The 16,204-nt window shown below is 42.3% G+C and overlaps 1 non-coding gene across 1 annotated transcript; it reads right to left on the reverse strand.

The window, feature by feature from the left end:
* Window positions 1-2,876: 2,876 nt before the first annotated feature.
* LOC141644969 (small nucleolar RNA R71) lies at window positions 2,877-2,985 on the reverse strand. The gene has a single exon (XR_012544567.1). It is a non-coding gene; the product is annotated as a small nucleolar RNA R71 (small nucleolar RNA).
* Window positions 2,986-16,204: the final 13,219 nt, after the last annotated feature.

Raw genomic sequence — 16,204 nt, forward strand, 5'->3', positions numbered from 1 at the left:
TGAAGTGTTTTAGAACACTAAAAACCGAAAGGCAGGTAAATTCGCCTACAAATGGGAAGGACCATACCAGGTAGAAGGAGTTGTTGGCCATGGTGCATACAGACTAATGACTATGGACGGTCAAATCATATAATGCCCATGGAACATACTTCACCTGAAGAGATATTACTTTTAATAATAAGTAGATTTTAGCTTACGGACTAATGTACCATGAAAAGCCAAATTATTTTAAGCAAATAAATAAAATCCGGTAGTAGGCATACTACCAATTCCATATCATTTCCTGATATCTTTGTTTTCTTTCCACTTTCAAACTACTATTAGATGGTATGGTCTGACAGCGTCCTGGGACCACAATTGCTCTGGTACCCCATGAGATGGCGTTATGTACTTCATACAATTCTAATAGACTTTTCTGTTTTCAGGCTTCTCTAGGTACGTCACTCTGAATCCTAATATCTATGGTACGTTGAAAGTGTATCTAGCAGGACTGTCAACTGCCAATGCGGGGTGACAAGGCACATGGCACTCCAACATGCCTAAACTACTTTCTCCACTAGGAGCACCCTCACCAGGCGGACTGTAGAACATACGAAAGGGAGCCTGGTTGACAGCCAAACACGCTTACCCAGCTACCCCTGATACCACCCCCTGGATGTAGCTCGCACTAATCACAATTAATCAGGACCCCAACATGCATGCACACAAATATGGAACATAGGGATCTCTGAGCTACCAGAATCCTACAGCGTCCCATTGGTCCTAGAACGGCGATAAACTTGTCTAAATTACGCCCTTGTTGGCTTTAAATGTGATGAACACACCTTGCGTTATGAACAAGGTTAAGTAGTCCAAAAACTGCGGCATACGCCTAAATCAGTCATCAGACTTACACGGCAGCTAGCTGAGTCTAGTTCAGCCTTTTCAGGTTGACTCGACTGGTCTAAATCAGCCTCTAAGGTTGACACGGCCACCCCTCCTTACAGTGCGGCACATGCCTGAGTCAGTCAACAGACTGACACAGCAGCTAGCTGAGTCTAAGTCAGCTGATACGTGCATATTCTATACACTTTATCTGCAATTTTGGCACGTATTTCCATGCATAATTGTTAGCTTAAGGCTACTATTTCTCCCGAAACGGTTTACTTTGCATTTTCTATGATTTATTGTAGGAATGAATGGAAGTAAGCTAAATCATGCCTAAACCGTCCTCCGGGGGCAACTTTAGGGAAGCTTTGAAGAAGGGAGTTCGGATTCATCCACCTTGGGATGCGTGCAAAGGAGTGAAGAGCTGATTGGAAGAGAGAAAGAAGCCACTACGCAGCTCAGCCCAGTCGATCGACTATGCTTCACAGTCGATCGACCAATGAAGTACATCAGACGCTACTGGACTGCTATCACCAGTCGATCGACCATGCCGACCGGTCGATCGACCAGTCTGCGAGCTGATATTGATTTTTCGTTTAAGACTTTTAAAAGCCAACTTGTAATTAACTTTTGGCATTTTTTTTTATCAGTAGAACGCAGCAATTATTAGGTTATGCTTTTCATAACTCAAGAACTCAGTTTTTAGATCTAGCTTTGAGGACGGAAAACCTCGAATTCGATTACTTTGTTCATCGTTTTAATTAGTAAGTTTTTATGCAATTCCTTTCTTCCTTAATCTCTTGTTATTTCGATTCTTGTTTTTACCAATTCAAATTCAGCAATTAAGTTCTTGTCTTTTATCTTTTATTCAAATTCAATCATGTCAACCTTGTTCTTTGTTATCAATTTTGCAATTGTTTTAGTTTTAGTCATGCGTAGCTAATTGTTTTGATTGGGAACGAGGTGAGCCATGGCATAAATTAGGATTGTTCGTTAGCATGAATTCTTCTGTATCGATCTTGTTGTCTTTTGATAAGCCTTTTTACTAGATTGAAAGATTAGTAATTAGAATTATCATTAGATTGGAATTTCCTTTGAACGAAAGCTTTGAGAAATTTCGGGGAATTAGAAGACCGTAAGGTTAATTTGAGCTTAGATCGAAAGGCTTGCTTGTACCCCTGAGACCATATTATAGGATTTCTGCTACCTTATTGCCCTGACCATTGCCATGGTGAACCGAATTTCCCGATCTTCCTTTTGTCTTGAAATTCTTATTTAAGCAATTAGTCATTAGAATCAACCAAATTCAAACCCCCATTAATTGTTACTTTTGTAGACTGAAATAAGCAAATAGAATTGATCTTTTCTCTCTGTGGTTCGACCCTTACTATCACTAGCTATAGTTTTAGTTTGGAATTATAAATTTAATTTTGATACAAAACGACGGTATCAAATTTTGGCGCCGTTGCCGGGGAGACGGTGTAATTCTGTTTGCTTTATTTTTAGTTTATTTTTCTTGTCTCAAGGAACTTTGATTCCTTGAGGCCGTTGCTTACCTTTGCTTCTAGTTTTGCTTTTGCACAGTCAGAAGATAGGTTTTTGAGAGGAAGGTTTGAGTACTCTCAGTTCTGCGAATATGGCTACAATATATGATAATCTTCAGCCAAAGGAACACCATCTTCCAAAGGGGCACCAGTTACCTACCCCTACTACGGGTAACTTCGAATTTCGTTCCTCTTATATCGATTTAGTAGAGCGAAATCAATTTGCTGGTCTACCAGATGAGGACCCCTTGAAGCATATGGAAATTTTCGCAGACTACTGTTGTTCCATACCTATACCAGCTGGGGTGACTCAGGATGAAGTAAAGGGGTTAATGTTCTTATACTCCTTGAAGGATTCGGCGCGAGATTGGTACCGCTACCTTGATAGGGTAGCGGCTGGAGTCACGGATTGGACATCTCTAGCATTAGCCTTCTACAAGAAGTACTTCCCACTTTCAAAGACTGATGCCTTGAGAAGCAAAATCACAAGTTTCCAGCAAGGAGTTGATGAGGGTTTTTGTGATGTATGGGGACGTTTCAAAAGTTTGGTCCGAGCTGTCCCTCACCATGGCTTCCAGCAGTGGTATCTTTGCAACTTATTTTACAATGCTTTATATGATGATTACAAGGTCATCCTGGATGCAGCTGCGAATTGTAGGTTTCAAAACAATACCGGTCAGAATAGAGGTTGGAACACTATTGAGGAGATGGCGGTCCATAGAGCTGAGTTTGGGAGTTCACGTGGGAATTCACGAAAGAAAAGTGATGAAATGAGTACCATCGTGACACTCATTACTTCTATTACTGCCCGTCTTGAGAGGCTCGAGGCCACTGAAGCTTCCAAGGAAAGAGTTGAAATTCCTGTCCATAATTCAGAATGAGACCGCGGAGTTGAGAGAAATGGTCCAAACTCTTTTGATTCAAGTGGCGAATATGGAAGCAGCCGGGATTGAGTCCTCAAAGAATTTTGTGAAGCAGTTGGAGAATATAGAGGCTAAGCAAGTCGAAAATTCTTCACACAAATGTGAAGGGCCAATTGAAACGATTAATGCCATTAATCTCAGAAGTGGCCTCTCTTATGAAGGCCCCGAAAAGCCAAGAGGAGACTCGGAAAATGATGAAGAGGCTAGTATAATTTCTGGTACAAAAACGAGCTCAACTGCCAGTACTTCTGGTCGATCGACCAACATTGTCAGTCGATCGACTGAAGCGTCAGATAAAAAAGTTTCTGATTAGAAACTATTCACACCCAGCACAAGCAGTCGATCGACCAACATTGTCAGTCGATCGAATGGGTCACCTGACGAAATTAATTCTGAACAGGAACTGTTCACGCCCAGCCAAGTTGGTCGATCGACTGGGTCTTCAGTGCAGGATGCAAATCCGTCAACTAGTTTGCATGATTCTTCACTCATTGATGATTTGACGGAAGTTTTAAACTTACGAAAGCCAAAGGTTGCTGATCCTACGGCCAGTGTTGCAGTCCCGTATCCGGAACGTTTGAAGAATACTAAGCTGGAGCGTAAGTTTGGTAAGTTTCTGGAGATGGTCCAGAATCTCGAGGTAACGGTTCGTTTCACTAATTTAATTACCCAGGTACCCTCTTACGCTAAATTTATGAAAGATATTTTAAATCGTAAGAGAAATTTTCGTGATGATGGTAATGTTGCTTTTGTGGAAGAATGTAATGCTCTTGCGCAAATTAATGTACCACCTAAATTAAAGAACCCGGGTAGTTTTTCAATTCCTTGCACTATAGGTAACCATGAAATTGGAAAGGCCCTTTGTGACTTAGGGGTCAGTGTCAGTGTCATGCCGTATTCTGTTTGCGAAAGGTTAAATATTGGTAGACTTAAGGTGACTGATATTACCGTTCAAATGGCAAATAGATCGACTCAGAGACCTATAGGAGTTCTAGAGGATGTATCCGTTCGAGTGGGTAAGTTTTTATTCTGTCGATTTTGTTGTTTTGGACATTGCAGAGGACATCGGATACCTATTATTTTAGGTAGACCATTTTTACATACAACAATTTGTAATAGATGTCAAACACGGAACCATCACCTTAGAGGTAGGAGATGACACCATTGAGTTCGATCTTGCTCACAAGGCGGCCGACGATGATGATACGTGTTATTCCATTGATATTGTTGACAGTGGTCGTTAGTTACAATTGGAGGGAATCCTTAGCCAAGGATCCCTTAGCTGATCTAACTGGTTCGAGATGAGTGTGCGGGTACTACGGTGGAGAATCTTTGAGGAGCCGGATGCTTTGGTAGCCTCAATGGAGAGCTATGAGCTCACAGAGGAAGAAGATGAGATGCTCTTGAGCCTAGCCAACGAGAACTTGGTGAACACTTGCTATACCATTGAAGCTGATTCTGTCTATGCTGTAGAGGTAAAAGTACCCAGCTATTGTTAGCTCTAAGCTTAATGATGACCAGCTGTCTACTTTGATGTGTGTGCTTAAGAAAAACAGGAAGGCTTTGGGTTACTCTTTGGATGACATTAAGGGCATCAGCCCTGATGTTTGTATGCACAGGATAGAGCTGGAGGACAGCCACAAGCCTTACAGACAGGGTCACCGCAAGTTGAACCCGAAGATGCAGGAAGTTATTATGGCTGAGGTGATGAAACTACTCGATGCAGGTATTATTTATACAGTTGGCAACTCCAAGTGGGTTAGCCCAGTTCAGGTAGTCCCGAAGAAAGGAGGGACTACCGTGGTTAAAAATGAGAAAAATGAATTAATACCAACTACAGTAGTGACAGGGTTGCGGATGTGCATTGATTATAGACAGTTAAATGCCGCCACCAAGAAAGACCATTTCCCCCTCCCTTTTGTTGACCAAATGACTGAAAGACTGGCCTCTAACAATTTTTTCTGTTTTCTAGACGGATATTCAGGGTTCTTTCAGATCCCTATTCATCCAGATGATCGAAGTAAGACCACTTTTACCTGTCCACAGGGTGTTTTTGCATATCGTAGAATGCCTTTCGGATTGTGTAACGCCCCTGCTACCTTTCAGAGGTGCATGATGGGGATTTTTTCTGATTATATAGAGAACATTATGGAGGTATTCATGGATGATTCCTCAGTTTATGGTAGTGACTTTGATCGTTGTTTAGCTAACCTTGATAAAGTCATGTAGCGTTGTATTGATGTTAATCTTGTTTTAAACTGGGAAAAGTGTCAGTTTATGGTTAATGAGGGAGTTGTGTTAGGGCATCTGATTTCTGATAAAGGTATACATGTTGATAAGGCAAAGGTGCAGGTGATTGAGCAATTACCCCCTCCCGTGAATGTTAAAGAAGTGAGAAGTTTCCTTGGTCACGCCGGTTTCTATCGGCGTTTCATTAAGGACTTTTCAAAAATTGCTAAACCACTTACACAATTGCTCCTTAAGGATGTTGTCTTTGAGTTTACTGATGAGTGCCTTTTAGCTTTTAACAGGTTGAAGGAGGCTCTAGTTTTTGCACCAATCATTCAGCCGCCTGATTGGGATCTTCCATTTGAGATTATGTGTGATGCCAGCGATTATGCAATTGGCGCAGTTTTGGGACAGCGAAAGAATAAAGCTTTGAATGCCATATACTATGCGAGCCGAACTCTGGATGAGGCTCAAGTCAACTATTTTACCACTGAGAAAGAGTTTCTAGTTGTAGTTTTTGCCTTAGACAAATTTCGGTCTTATTTGTTAGGTTCTAAGGTTATTGTTTATACTGACCATGCAGCACTGAAGATTCTCTTTCTCAAGAAAGATGTGAAGCCGAGGCTTTTGAGGTGGATACTCCTTTTGTAGGAGTTTGATTTGGAGATCAAAGACAAGAAAGGAGTTGAGAATATGGTGGCTGACCACTTATCTCGTCTGCAGCTGACAGAAAGGGAGGATTCGTTACCTATTAATGATTCTTTTCCTGATGAGAGTCTGTTAGCTATTACTACTTCAGGGTCTTATCCACCTCCGTGGTTTGCTGATTTTGCTAACTTTGCTGTGACAGGTAGGATACCACCCGAGCTTTCATGGCAGCAGAAGAAGCGGTTTGCTTATAATGCTAGACAATACTTTTGGGATGATCCTTATGTTTTCAAGGAATGCGCGGATGGTCTCATCCGGAGATGCGTACCTTAATGGGAGGTGAAGGATATCCTAGAATCTTGCCACTCTTCTGCTTATGGTGGTCACCATGGTCCATCCCGGACTGTGGCTAAGGTACTCCAATCTGGTTTCTATTGGCCAACTTTGCATGCAGATTGTCGCAATTTTGTTGCTGAGTGCGATGCTTGTCAAAAGGCAAGGAACACATGTTTGAAGGGCAGTCGAGTCAAGGAGCGGCCAAGCGGCCACGAGGTTCGCCACTGATGATTGAAGACCACGGATAGTCTACCTGACTATCCGCAGGTTATCTTTTCTAAGTCTACTAAGCGTGCTAAGTTTGCTCTTTTTGCTGCGAAAATGAAAGTTACAGCTACCCGATTTCTTCACAAACCTACTTTGGAGAAATTAGGCTGTTATGAGTCGGTTGTGTCCCTGCTAAACGGGACAGGTATGATGGGTCTAGTGGACATGGCTGAGTTCACGTATTACATTTTGACCCTCGAGTTCTTTTCGTCTTATGCTTTTAACTCAGCTTCTTTTGCGGAAAATAAGACTAGTGCTTGCATCTCTTTTCTGCTATTCAATGTCAATTACTCCTTGACATTAGCCGATTTTGCTGGATTTTTGGGTCTTTATTTCGAGGGCAGAACCTCGGATACCTCTGACGTTCACCGAGTCATGTGGTCTTGCATTAGTGACTTTTACGGGCCTAAAAGGACGGGCACTTCCGTCCACTTGCCCCCTCTTCGTTATTTTCTACGGCTAATGGGTAATACCATTTTCGGCCGTAAAGAGTCAAACAATGTGAATAACATTGAACTGTCTATTTTAGCGGGCTATCTGAACATTGAAAGTCGGATAGCCCGTATCTATAACATCGCTTTTTTGACTGCCGCTCACTTTCAGATTGTTAGTGAGGGCACATTGACCACTATTGCTTGTGGCGGATTGGTGACGCGTATCGCCAACTGTCTTGTTTTACTTTTCCCTCGAGAGGAGTCCCCTATTGACCCTGACCTACATTTCATAGACCTTGCATACGCGAGGGCTGTTCATTGGGTCGATAGACAGAGACGGTGGAAGATCGATTCTTTCATCTGTGACCCCATCCCTGTCCTTGGCTACCCTCGTCCCCCCTCACCTCACCTGTTCAGGGGGCGGCTCGGCCACCCTTGCCTAGTTACGGGCTATCTCTTGTGGCGGCCATCGCTCTCGCTAGCACTTCGAGGAGAGCTCGTGCCTCCACTTCACAGGCACCCTCTACCTCCACTCTTTGCTCCCACCGGTTTTTAGGCTACTTTCCGTCCCCCTACTCCTTTGGTTATCCTGCGGTCATGGACCAAAGGGCAATGTCACGTGTCTTTGGGTGATTTGTGCGGGAGCTTTGACAAAGACTGGCTAGACACGGCTCTAGCCCTGTACCCAGTTTACGAGGAGTTAGCCGGACGGGGATGCTCCCACGGGGTGCTTGGACTCACCCTTCCTACTTTGTTCCCCCGTGGGCGGCTACCCTCGGCTGCCAAGAGACCCCCTCCTACTACTACTCGCTGGTGCCTCCACTTCCGGAGAGCCCCGCCGCCGCCGAGGTGGACGAGGAGAGCGACTCGGGGTCCGCTGAGTCTAGTGGTGAGGAGTACGACGGTGGTGATTAGATGCTGGTGACCTCCCCGTTTTTGGTTGGTTTGGGGAGGTCGTTTTTTGTGAGTTCCGAACCTTCTTTATTAGTTTCGTTTTTATTTTATTATGCTTTTATTCTTCCCTATTTCTGCTGGTGATTTGCTGCTGAGCACAATGAGGGCATTGTGCGTTTTGGTTTGGGGAGGGTATTTGCATATGCCTTTTGTTTTGCATCTGCATTTGTTTTTTTATTGCATGTCAGTCACATGTTTAGTGCATTTCTATTTGCATTTGTTTTTCAGCTCAAAAAAAAGAAAAAAAAAAGAAAAAAATTGAAAAAAATTGAAAAAAAAAATTCATAAAAATCAAAAATATCACGTTTACTTTTGCATATAGTTGAGTCGGATTGGAGTTATTAATGATGAATTTGCACTATTAGTCAAATATGTCATTCCTTGCCTTTTCACAGCTGCTTAGCAAGAATTAAAAGTGATTTCCTAAATTTTGTTATGGAATTCATTTCGGGTAATTAGACTTGACTCATTACTTTTGGCAACTACTTATACTTTCTGAGATATAGAGCCTATAACTGGTGACATTCATGACCGGTTAATTTAGGATAGAGAGTAGTACTCCCTTCATTTCATGTTTTGCACGTGTATGAGTTTTGATTTCTTATTGCCTATACGCATCGGTTTGTGGTCGGTATTACATGTTTTGAGAACTATTGCATCTTCCCCTTTCTCATTTTACCCCATTAACTCCACTATAAGCCATAACTGCCAGTTGCCCTCAACTACATCCCATACTTAGCCTACCATTGTGCCAAGCTAGGAAGTAGTAGAGGAATTTGTCAAATTATAAGCTGTTTTGGTTCGCTTTTGTAATGATGGAGAAAGTACTTATGAGAAGTTGAGGGGTTGCTCATGTTCAGCCTCAAGAAAGAAAGAAAAATTCAGGAAAAATGAAAAAAAAAAGGACGTTTACCTGGGCAGAGAGCTCTGGTTGTGACAGGGTGGTCGATCGACTGCCATCACTGGTCGATCGACCACCAGCTCAGAAGTTGAAAAAAAAAAGAGTGAAAAAGAAAAGAAAAAAAAAAGAGTAATAAGAAATTTGAAAAAATAATAATTTGGATGAATTGAGAACACGCCTCATGTGCTTATTTCATGATTTGGAGGTATTTGTTTTTGGGATTTTGTGTTGCCTAGTCATTAAAGGCATGGTTTATATTTTGAGTTGGAGGAACGGGATACGGTTTCTGATGGTTTGATAGGTACTAGCTTGGCTCTTACCTTCACTTTTTCCATAATTGTTTTGCCCTTTGTTTCCCACTTAGCCTCACATATCCAAATCTTGCAATAGTTTGGCATGTAATAGTCTTTGACGGTGGTTATGCGTATGTACGGTAGCTAGAATCATTATTTATGCTAGTCAAGCATACATGTTTTGTCGGTCGCGGTCTAGGTGAGACTCTGTAATTTTCTTCCCTCTCTTCTACATATATTCTTACCATTTGCTTTGTTGAGGGAAGAGTGGCCCGGGAGAGTCCGAATGTATGAGTCTTGCGAGGTCGAACGCCCGATTTAATTCCATGATATGCATAAATTTGTTCACTTGATTTTAGCTTTGCGGTAGTTGACTATGTGCATTAAACGGTTTGGCATTGACTTGTAGCTAGCTCTGAGGTATACTCCTTTCCATTAGGTTTTTATATGGGTCATAGTCCTTGCCTGGGGACAAGCAAGGTTTGGTTTGGGGAGATTTGATACGTGCATATTCTATACACTTTATCTGTAATTTTGGCACGTATTTCCATGCATAATTGTTAGCTTAAGGCTACTATTTCTCCCGAAACGGTTTACTTTGCATTTTCTATGATTTATTGTAGGAATGAATGGAAGTAAGCTAAATCAAGCCTAAACCGTCCTCCGGGGGCAACTTTAGGGAAGCTTTGAAGAAGGGAGTTCGGATTCATCCACCTTGGGATGCGTGCAAAGGAGTGAAGAGCTGATTGGAAGAGGGAAAGAAGCCACTACGCAGCTCAGCCCAGTCGATCGACTATGCTTCACAGTCGATCGACCAATGAAGTACATCAGACGCTACTGGACTGCTATCACCAGTCGATCGACCATGCTGACCGGTCGATCGACCAGTCTGCGAGCTGATATTAATTTTTCGTTTAAGACTTTTAAAAGCCCAACTTGTAATTAACTTTTGGCATTTTTTTATCAGTAGAACGCAGCAATTATTAGGTTATGCTTTTCATAACTCAAGAACTCAGTTTTTAGATCTAGCTTTGAGGACGGAAAACCTCGAATTCGATTACTTTGTTCATCGTTTTAATTAGTAAGTTTTTATGCAATTCCTTTCTTCCTTAATCTCTTGTTATTTCGATTCTTGTTTTTACCAATTCAAATTCAGCAATTAAGTTCTTGTCTTTTATCTTTTATTCAAATTCAATCATGTCAACCTTGTTCTTTGTTATCAATTTTGCAATTGTTTTAGTTTTAGTCATGCGTAGCTAATTGTTTTGATTGGGAACGAGGTGAGCCATGGCATAAATTAGGATTGTTCGTTAGCATGAATTCTTCCGTATCGATCTTGTTGTCTTTTGATAAGTCTTTTTACAAGATTGAAAGATTAGTAGTTAGAATTATCATTAGATTGGAATTTTCTTTGAGCGAAAGCTTTGAGAAATTTCGGGGAATTAGAAGACCGTAAGGTTAATTTGAGCTTAGATCGAAAGGCTTGCTTGTACCCCTGAGACCGTATTATAGGATTTCTGCTACCTTATTGCCCTGACCATTGCCATGGTGAACCGAATTTCCCGATCTTCCTTTTATCTTGAAATTCTTATTTAAGCAATTAGTCATTAGAATCAACCAAATTCAAACCCCCATTAATTGTTACTTTTGTAGACTGAAATAAGCAAATAGAATTAATCTTGTCTCTCTGTGGTTCGACCCTTACTATCACTAGCTATAGTTTTAGTTTGGAATTATAAATTTAATTTTGATACAAAACGACGGTATCATCAGCCTCCTCAGGATGACATGACTCGCCTAAATCAGGCAACAGGCTGACACGACAACCCCCTAAAATAAGAAAAAAATCTAGCACACAAGATATAATTAAAACGTGCCTAACTACAGCAAGGGGCATTCCAAAACGTGGCCAAAAGAACGGCCTCAGAGTTTAAACGCCACCATGGCGAGCTACCAGAAAAAGTTTAAAATATTACAAGTCTGCCACCACAGGGCCAGACTACCAAAAGTTCATTGATAAAAAAAAAAGTATCTTAATTATCGGTCACATTAATGACCTCCACATGTAGCATCTCCTCTGCCTGCTGACCATCTGTTTCAGGTACCAGACCAGCTTGCACACCCTCAGCTGTCATAGCTTTCTGAGCTCCGTCAGCAGTATCCTGGGGCAACCCAGTATCTCCAGCAGCAGCCTGCTCAGCCAACACAGGAAAGTTCACCTCACCAACCTCAGGCATCAGCGCACTCAGATCAGGTTAAGCGGGGTAGAGCATCTCCAGCTGCCTCTCCTCCTCTTCTATGGCTTGCTGGGTTGGAGCCTCCTCAAGGGCAGCATGCATCCCGCTGATCTTTCCCCGCCATGTGGCATAAGCAACAATATTTGTGGCCAGGGTGATCAACTCACTGATCCTCTCCTCAGAACGCTTCAAAGAGTCAGAGAACGTGGTGCAAACCTCTTGAGTACGAGCCAGCTGATCAGCTCCCTCCTTCAGCTTCCTCTTGGCGCGAGCCAGATCCGCCTTCAGCTTAGCTACCCTCCCCCTCAAATTAGCGCGCTGCTTCTCTAAATCAGCATTAGACGCAGACAGCTCCCTGTTTTCGGCGCTTGTGGCACGGCTGGTGGTCTACATTATGTTGATCATCTTCCTGTTATAAAGAGCAGAATGGAGGGTCTGGGGCAAGAAACATTAAAAGTTAGCAAGGAATTAAAGGTAAAATTTAGAGCAGGTGGAAGACGAAGGCTACTCACCATGAAAGCAGTATGCACATTATTCTCAGCCATTTCCTCTGGAGAAAATTCTGAGAAGGCCTCTTTTAGAGGAGGAAAAAGCAGATGGTCGATTTCTGGCCAATATGACACCTTATCAACGTTCCCAAAACCCTCTGGGAAGTGAGCAATGATGCCTCCACTAGCTGAAGTACGAGGGCTGGTAAGAGGAGTAGGGGGTGACGAGACAACGGGTCGACCTCCAAGGGTTTAGGCCTAATAGAGGTGGAGTGAGTAGGAGGAGTCAGAAAAGAAGCATCAGGAGCACTCCTCTTGGAGGCAGATGCCACATCAGGGCTGGCAGCGGATCTCTTTCTTTTTGCGCTCTGGAGTATAGCTTCCAAAGGGTCAACTTTTGAACCTGCAAGCAAACATCATTTCAGGCGTCAGGAAAATTGAGCTGTCAGTAAGGTTTCACGCAAACTGAAACGATTGCAGAAAGCTTACCAGAAGACATGCTGTGAGACGATTGAAAGGGGTCGGAGGAAGAAGCAAGAGAAAATCCAGGAAGTAGGTCAGGAAACTTCCTCTCTAACTGAGGAATGTAGAATAACTTGTTGCGGGCAGGGATCTTGGCACCAATACGGGTCAGGTAGCGGGGACCTGCACGAGGACGATGAAGTAAGCTAGTAAGCAGCAAGATAAATGAATCAGATGACAGGAAGGCTACTTACTCGAAGTTATGACCCATTTCTCGAAAATGTAATCGGCAGGCGGCTGGATAGAAGCCTTCCGCACTAAGAAGAAGCCCTCGATCCATTTCTCATCCCAAGATTTTGACACATGCCAGAAAGGAGCCTCTCCAGAGCTCCGGAACGAGAATTGGCCCCTACCCAGGGACCTGATATCATACATATGGGCCAGATCGCCCAGAGAGATGGAGTTGCCAGTATTTTGACAAGCGGCCAAGGAGTAGAGAAGAACCCTCCAGACAGTGGCGGAAATTTGTGCCATGGCAAAGTTATTTGTAAAGATGAAGTCTTGAACGAGTTTGGGAAAAGGGAAGCGAAGACCGTATCTAAATGGGTATAAATAAAAAGCAAACCCACCCTGGATGGATGGCATCAGCTTTTTGCCCGGGTTCAGGAATGGCGACATCCACCCCGTCACCAAGACCAAGTAAATCCTTGATCAGAGGGATGTCGGCGTGGGTCAGGGCAGAGTCACAGTCATGGGGTGAGTGAAGAGTCCCCGGGAAGGAAAGACCGGGTCAGGGTTGCGATCAGAGAGAGTGGAAGTCGATGATGAGTGTCGGGCTTTTCCCATGGCGGAGAAAGTGAAAATGGGAATGAATAAGGAAAGGGAAAGGAAAATACCTGGGAACGACGGGAGTGGAGCAGTGAAGCCGGCAGAGGAAGGAGGGAAGGAAGGTTAAGGATTTGAGAGAGAGAGAGAGAGAGAGAGAGAGAGAGAGAGAGAGAGAGAGAGAGAGAGAGAGAGAGAGAGAGAGAGAGAGAGAGAGAGAGAGAGAGAGAGAGAGAGAGAGAGAGAGAGAGAGAGAGAGAGAGGGGGAGGGAGAGAGAGAGAGAGAGAGAGAGAGAGAGTTTTTATGGGAAATGATTTTGTGGTTAATGAAGTAAAGAAAGGGAGTTGAGGTTATAAAGGAAGAGAGAGAGGGGGCGCGAGAAATGAGGAGGAGGGCGGTAGTGATGATGGATTTGCATGAAAAGGAGTGCAAATGACGGCTTAGGGTTTTAGTAGTTGGTTACGTAAATTCCTTGTTCGACACCTCAAAGCGTACTTCACAATAAATTTGGGGCAAACTGTTTGGGCTAAAAATCACGTAATAAGTAATGGACCATAAGAGAAGGGATAGGAGAAGGGGAGCCCACGGTTGAGCTGAGTACAAGGAAGGGAGAATGGGCCGGCACCCATGTGAAAAGAATGCTGAAGCCCGTTAAAAGAAGTTCTGAACTTAGGAAAGAGGGGTCAGGGAGAAGTCAGGGAGATCAGGGAGAATAAAGGAATATCGTGCGTTATGGCAAGAGTTATTATGGAAGTTGTATTCCTTTTCATAATCAAGGTAGGATACGTCTAGGGTTCTTACCCTATAAATAGCCAAGGAAGCAATCAAAGAAGGACATTCACAGAGACATTCATTCAAGATACTAAACAAATACCACGTGCTAGCAAGATTTACGTTCCGTCTCAGTTGTAATCATCCTCCTATTCAAAGCTAGTGCAATATTTGGCAGGGTACCGTCCCTCCCGCGGTTGTTCCCGCATTGGGTTTTCCGCATCACCAAATCTTACGTGTCAATTTACATTACAAGCATTATTTCCTTATTTAAGTATCATCATACAAACAATTAATCAAATAACCAACGAGTAAGACCACATTGACCTAAAACAACCAATTTGGTAAAAATCACCTAAACAATGTTCATCAATTAAAACAAGCTTTTCGAAATATAAAAATTCCTTGCAAACAATTTGAGTTTAATTTTAATCGAGTATTTTTATTGTTTTGCATTTGAAAATCTTTACGAAAAGTCGTGCTCTTTAATTTGCATATTATTCTTAAGGTTACGTTATAAGATAATAGTACTTCATATTGTTTTGTACTCGTTCAATTGTGTGAACACCTGTAAGAACAATCAAGTGCTTTCTTAATATCCTAAGATAGTCAAAACCGAATATCTAGTGATATTCAAATTGAGTTATAACTAGAGTTAGTTATACGAGTTGGGTTGATAATTTTGTAATCCGGCGAAATGTACTAAAATTATTAATCGAGAATAGTGGACGTAAGCTTCGACGTGTGAAGCTGAACCACTTCAAATATCGTGTGTCTTTGCAGTTTTCTTTTCATTCATTTCATTATGTTCATAATCACTTAGTTAATTAGTTAAAATTTAATCAATAAACTTTAAGTAATTAATTGCATTGATATAAAATAAAAAGTGGGCATATGTTTTTCAAATACTCAATTCACCCCCCCCCCCCTCTGAATATTTCGACCGTGATAGACTCTTCAATCAATATTTGGGGAGAAGAAGATCCTTGATTTTTTCAAGACTTATTTTCTGACCCGAGGCCTGGCAGAATTCATCAAGGCATTTCTTGATAATTGTGGCTTGGAACATTGGGCCTCCCCGACTCATCCTAAATCCCTTCCAGTCATCAATACGGTAAGCATATTCAATCAATTGACTCAATTTCTCCATGCACATAGTGAAGATGTATGGAGAAAGAGGATCTCCTTGCCTTATGCCCCTCATGGGTAAAAAACTCTATGTAGGCTCTCCATTCAATAACACGTTAAGAGTAGATGATTTAATGCAATTCATGATTGTTCTAACCATTCTGCTTGGTAATTTCATGTCACCAAGAGTATGTTCGATAAATGGCCATTCTAGTCGATCATAAGCTTTCTATAAATCTAGTTTGATGGCCATGAACCCCTTCTTCCCCTTTTCAATCCTCATCGAGTGAAGTACCTCCTGAACAAAAATAATATTATCCGATATTTGTCTCTTTGGTACAAAGTTGCACTGCATTGGACTAATTAACACGGGCAAGATAGACTTGAACCGGTTGACAATCATTTTGGTGATGATCTTGAATGAGACATTGCATAAACCAATTAGGCGAAATTGGGACGTGGAATGAGGGTGATCCACTCTCGGAATAAAGGCAATAAAAGTATCACCTAAACCTTCAGGAAAAGAATTATTATGAAGTACCTGAAAAACTATGTCACAAAGACAAGGTGATACTGTATCCCACTGTGTTTGGTAAAACACGGCTTGAAATCCATCGGGTCCGGGGTCTTTATACGGTGACATTTTTTTACAGCACATTAGACTTCAGAGACCGTGTAATCACGGTCCAATTTCACATTTTCCTCTATTGTAAGTTCGGGGAAGAGTCCCAGAGTTACCCCCTAAATCAATGGCAGAGACTTGCCCAGCAAAAGAGTTTTTGAAGAAATTTAAAACCAAGTTTTTGACTTCGTCTCATTCCAAACCCAATTGCCATTTGGATCTTGAAGGCCCTCAATCCAGTTAAATTTTCTCCTACTGACAGTGTTGAGATGAA

This window comes from Silene latifolia, chromosome 2 (assembly GCF_048544455.1).
Source record: "Silene latifolia isolate original U9 population chromosome 2, ASM4854445v1, whole genome shotgun sequence".
In the NCBI taxonomy this organism is placed as follows: Eukaryota; Viridiplantae; Streptophyta; class Magnoliopsida; order Caryophyllales; family Caryophyllaceae; genus Silene; species Silene latifolia.